The sequence below is a fragment of the Cololabis saira genome, chromosome 4 (assembly GCF_033807715.1).
Source record: "Cololabis saira isolate AMF1-May2022 chromosome 4, fColSai1.1, whole genome shotgun sequence".
Taxonomy (NCBI): domain Eukaryota; kingdom Metazoa; phylum Chordata; class Actinopteri; order Beloniformes; family Belonidae; genus Cololabis; species Cololabis saira.
This window is the reverse complement of record NC_084590.1, coordinates 24,543,131-24,549,130: the sequence shown is the minus strand read 5'-3', so window position 1 is coordinate 24,549,130 and position 6,000 is coordinate 24,543,131.

The following is a 6,000-nucleotide window of genomic DNA, read 5'->3' as shown; positions in this document are numbered from 1 at the left end:
TGTGACTTCTACGAGCCGTTCAGATTCTGCTTCCTTTCGTTACGTAACCAAAATGTAAACCACGCCCACAACTATAAAACCGTGTAACTGCATGCGAGCGTCCGACTATCGCGTCGCACTGCGTGACATCGGACGCTCTGTCCATCTCCCTCTAGCCAGCTGCCACTTTATTGAGGTTTTTGTAGTGAAATGAGGAGGAATCATAGTGATAACTTCTCATTTCAACTAACTGGCTAACTAAATGGCTGTTTCCTACAGCGCTTTCAACCGGCTTTCAACGCGGGCGACAGGAAGAAAATAGAAGCCTGCATCCGACAAATGTTCATCTCAAAACGGCGCGCCGCGTCGCTGCGGCCAGTTAGGACAGTCCAATAGAAAGTTAAAGCTGCAAGCAGCGATGAACGGGCCCTCGCACCCTTGTGCACGTTCAGTGGAAGCGCTTGTATGACTTGCATGTAGATTCTTCAGGCCTGGACATTTAGCGGATGACACCAGCCACGACTCTCTATATCAAACCATTCAAAAGTTATGGCAGAAAGTAGGAGCTATCAGATATCGACCAATCAGATGAAGGGGCGGGGCTAATTTGCTGCAATTATGTTCAAGGACTCAAAACGGAGTCCGATGACACCACCCACGAGTCTTTATGTCAAACCATTCAAAAGTTATGGCAGAAAATAGGAACTATCACATATCGACCAATCAGAAGAAGGGGTGGGGCTAATTCATGCCAATGAAGGTCAAGTACTCAATACTGAGTCCGATGACACCACCCATGACTCTTTATATCAAACCATTCAAAAGTTATGGCAGAAAGTAGGAACTATCAAATATGGACCAGCCAGATGAAGTGGGGGCACGCTTTTTGGCATCTATCGTCGCCACGGTAACACTTTTGACTGACAAAAGTAATGCGCGTCGTCGCAGGATCGAGACGCACATTTTGATGTATAACACACCTGGGTGCACGTATCAACTGCCGAAGGAATGGCATAAATTGTGCCAAAATTATACGATTAATTGAAAATGGCCGACTTCCTGTTTGGTTTCGGCCATGGCGCCAAGAGACTATCCTTTAAGTTGCGACATGATACAGGTGTGTACCGATTTTCGTGCATGTACGTCAAACCGTATTGTGGGGCTTGAGGCACAAAGTTTTCTAGGGGGCGCTGTTGAGCCATTTTGCCACGCCCATTAATACAAACCATTAAATATCAAATTTTTCGCCAGGCCTGGCTTGGTACAAAATTTGGTGACTTTTGGGGGACGTTTAGGGGGGCAAAAAGGCCCTCCTTTTGTCGGAAAAATAAAAAAAATTTAAATAAATTCCTACAGATACATTAGGGCCTTCGCACTGTAAGTGCTCGGGCCCTAATAAAGCAATGGAATTGATTTTGTCGCTGACGCTTGCTCACATCGCATGCAGTTAGGACACGGTTTAATAGGGTACGCAGCTGGCTGCTCTTCTGCCCAGAGCGATTGTGCCTTCTTTGTGCCTTCCCCTGCTAGACATCATTCAGGCAGCCAATCAGCACAGTGCCTCATTATCATAGCCTCCCGCCCACTCAGAATCCCTCATAGATAATGAGGTTAGAGAATGGGATCATAAAGCATACCTGCCAACATTGGGCTGTGAAAAAGAGGGAGATTTTCTGGGGTAGCGGTTGGAATGCTCCACTCACAACATCCCCGCCCTGATATAAACAAGGCGACTTTTAATGAGCTTTAAATCCATAGCTACAATGAAATGTGCTAAAATGTACCTCCCAAAATGACTACAGCCTTCTTGGAGCCAAATAAGTTTAATATTAATAACAATAAAATACAATATTTGTAGAATTTTCCAGGTTCCCTTTGTCCCCCAAGGACCTGTTGTAATTGTAGGTGGCAGACTTTGCAGCTTCAATCACTTTCTTGGAGGGTACATACTTCTGGCCAGGGCTGGTATGGTTTATCCTGCAAGAAAGGAGTGCGCAAAGAGTAGAATTATCCATACTCATTGTGTTTTCTGTGAGGATCTTTTTCACCATGCTGAATGACCTCTCTGAGCTTGCATTGCTGTGAGGGATGCAGACCATTGCCTTCATCAGTGATGCCAGATTTGTAAACCTCTCCTCTTTCCCTAGAAGAACCCAGAACCTTCAACTATCTCTTCCTGTGGGAGATCCTTGCTTGCTACGACTTGATACTCCACCAACTCTTCCCTCAGCTTTTTTTCAACGCATTTTCTCAAACAAAACAAATTTTCAAATGTTCAAATAACAAAATAACATATTTTAACCATTTTCCAAACAATAAAATAACTGAAAGGATCTGAAAAATTGTTCAAATATGTTATTTTGCTACTTGAAAATTTTAAAATATGTTTATGTAATGCTTTGCTGATGAGAGAATATGTTTTTCTATTTTTCTTATTTTTGTGAGGGGGGATATATATTGTTTTTCGGCACTACCTTGTTCTCTATAGCTGATATAACATGAATTACTGTGGGATCAATAAAGTTCTTATTTTTGCCATCTGAGAAAATTAAATATATTATATTTGGTGCCTAACTGTTTCCCAAGTATATTAGTGCGTGTGTGAATGAATAAATGAGACGTAAAACGTAAATTTCTTTGTAGAAAGGCGCTTTATGAAAATAAGTCCATTCACTTGTATTAGTTTACAGCGCAGTCTTGCCACGTCCAATATGGCGTTGACGTATCGCAGCAGCTCCATGGGGCGGAGCTTGGACGTAGCCAGTGACGTATGGCACGCAAGGCACGTAGGGCGGTGCTTTTGGGTTGGGTTGCCAGGTTTGTCAGGAACCTGCGTTCTATAATACATCCATGGGAACCCGTTAATATAATACATCCATGCAGGAACCCCGACACGTGAAACACCATTGACTCATTTCACTTTAAAATCGGGAGATAAGCGGGAGAAATTACAAATCGGGAGCAGGGCGGGAGAAATGGTTGAAAATCGGGAGACTCCCGCTTAAATCGGGAGTGTTGGCAGGTATGTCATAAAGACATTCCTCAGAGGCTGAATTTCTAATTTATTTAGAAAAAAACAATCAAAAGCTTTTTTTAAGACATCCAAAGCCTGTTTAAAATAGATATTACATGCCATAATAGGTCCCCTTTAATGGGGTTTTTAAGGCAATTATTTAAGCAGCAAAGTGCTTCGATTCTTCCCCATTAAACATGCCCAAACCTTCAGCTTGACAACCATAATCGTGCATTTCAAGGAAACTCCAAGCACCCTTAAAGATTTTAGATTAAATGTAGTACACATGGTAGAATTATTGCAAGGTATGCTTTGATGCAGGAAGGACACATGAAGTTATACGTTTAGGAGAAAAAAAATCACAGCCTCTTTCAAGACCCCTTAGATTGTGTGATTGGACATTTTGGTGGAAAGTCAGTGCTTCCGCTGCGTTGATCTATCTGTGTTTTACTTTTTTTTATCCCTTTAGTTGACAATTCTGGTGTCGTTGAAAGACTATGCTGGTTGGTTTAAATCAGGGGTCTCACACTCAGATTGGCCATGGGCCACTGAAGATACTGTCATCTCATAGGAAGGCCACCTCAATATTCAAGTACAAGAAAAAAGGTGCAATATTTCCCAATATTTCTTTTATTTGAGTTGTTAACAGTTCCCACATATAGCGGTTTATGGATTATCTGTCATGGTTTCCCAGTGTAGTTTTTTTAGTTTTACTCACTCCCCTGTTTTTCCAGATCCTGCCACCCTAATCAGCCAGAGATCCACTCATTCCCTTCACCTGTGCTTCCCCACCCAGCTCCACACCTGGTTTCCCTCATCAGCAGTTCCCCTCATATACCGGCCCATTTCCACCTTCTTGTTTGCCAGATTGTCGTGTGCTTTTGCTCCGCTTTCCAGCCTTCCTGATTTCTGTCCTGTTCCTGCCTGCCTGCCTGTAACCCTGCATGACTCCCGGTATGACTCCCGGTTTTGGATTTTTGCCTGCCCCCTTGGACTTGTTTGCCTGATTCTGCCTGTCTGCCCGGTTTGACCCCTGCCTGTCTTTGACCAGTATTAAAGCCTCACGGACTCTGATTCTGCCTGGTGTTGTGCTTTTGGGTTCTCTGTCCTGTCTGAGCCGTGACAGTACTGTCACGGCTCAGACAGGACAGAGAACCCAAAAGCACAACACCAGGCAGAATCAGAGTCCGTGAGGCTTTAATACTGGTCAAAGACAGGCAGGGGTCAAACCGGGCAGACAGGCAGAATCAGGCAAACAAGTCCAAGGGGGCAGGCAAAAATCCAAAACCGGGAGTCATACCGGGAGTCATGCAGGGTTACAGGCAGGCAGGCAGGAACAGGACAGAAATCAGGAAGGCTGGAAAGCGGAGCAAAAGCACACGACAATCTGGCAAACAAGAAGGTGGAAATGGGCCGGTATATGAGGGGAACTGCTGATGAGGGAAACCAGGTGTGGAGCTGGGTGGGGAAGCACAGGTGAAGGGAATGAGTGGATCTCTGGCTGATTAGGGTGGCAGGATCTGGAAAAACAGGGGAGTGAGTAAAACTAAAAAAACTACACTGGGAAACCATGACATTATCATGTATAGTTGTACTCAATATTTAGTGCAGGTGATTTTCCTTGCTTTGGCACTAAATAAAACTGGATAAAATGGCAAAAATATTACATTGAAAAAGAAAAAATAACTCCCCCAAGTTCACATGTACCGTTCTGCTTCTGTCCAGACACCTAACAGCATTTCTGCTCACATTTAGCTGCATTTGGCCTGATAGAGGTTGAAACCCTGAGTACAGCTTCAAGATGGTTATCACTCAGCCTGGACCTATACTTGCATTTATTGAAGTTCATAGAAAACATTCTCACATAAATATGTGCTTCCAAAAAGGCACATGACATGACCAAACACTTTGGACTGCTCTGGGAAGGATGGAGACAATTCCCTCAGAAATTGTTCAGTCATGTCTGCTCTTCCTGGAGCCTCTCTTAACTTAGCCTTTAGCAGGCTTTTTCGCTTTAAGTCAATAACTTCCATTTGCAACACACTTGGGACGCTTTCCACATCAGCCGAGAAGGTGTCAGCAAACAGCTGGAAAGTGTCACGGTGTGCCTTAAAGTCAGCAGATTGCTGATCAAACTCCTGCAGCAGGTTATCAGTAGCAGAGTCGAAGTCCTCACCACAGAATGCTATGCCCTCCTCCACAAGACCATGTTATGAAATGGCTGAGGTTTTTTGCATAAAGCTGCCTTTTCCACAGCTCCAGTTTCGAGGTGAAAGCTTTCACACCGTCATAGGCTGCTCTGATAAGCTGACCAGGCCTCTACAGCTTCAGGTTAAGGATGTATATGATACAGTGCCGGATCTGCGTTTTCCTCTTCCACGTTCCTTTTTGCCATCGCTACCAGCCCAGTGTTCTGTACCGGGCCTGGGTGAGGCTCCATGCATTGGACACACACTCAGTTACTACTCTGTTACATCGAACTGCTCACTGATGCCCCTAATAAAAATGGCTAGCTGGGCACTGTCCATTATGTCCGTGCTCTCATGAAATGCCACAGAGTATGCCGTGAAAATCTGTGCTTTGTCACGTAACTGTTCATGAATGTCACTTGATAAGTTGCCAATGTGTCCTGCCACCGTGTTTGCAGATGGATAGAGATTTTTGAACAAGTTTTGCTTCTCCAGACACAAGATATCAGCAGCTTGCAGCAATTTATTTTTTCAGAAACTGTCCTTCAGTGAATGGCTTCACTTTGGCGATTAACTCACTCACTACGTAACTTGCTTCAACAGCAGTATCAGCGTCTTTCTTGGCCTTATGGAAAAGACTTTGCTGATAAGTTCATCCTCGTTGTAGCTGTGTTGCTCTTTTACCCTCTCGTCTCCCTCCTATTTCTCATGCTGCTCCCCATGTTTAGTTGAGTAATAGAATTTGAGATCGTTTTCCTTTCAAACCGTGACTTTCTCTTGGATATAAGGCATGTTGGACTTCCATTGAACTCCACAAAA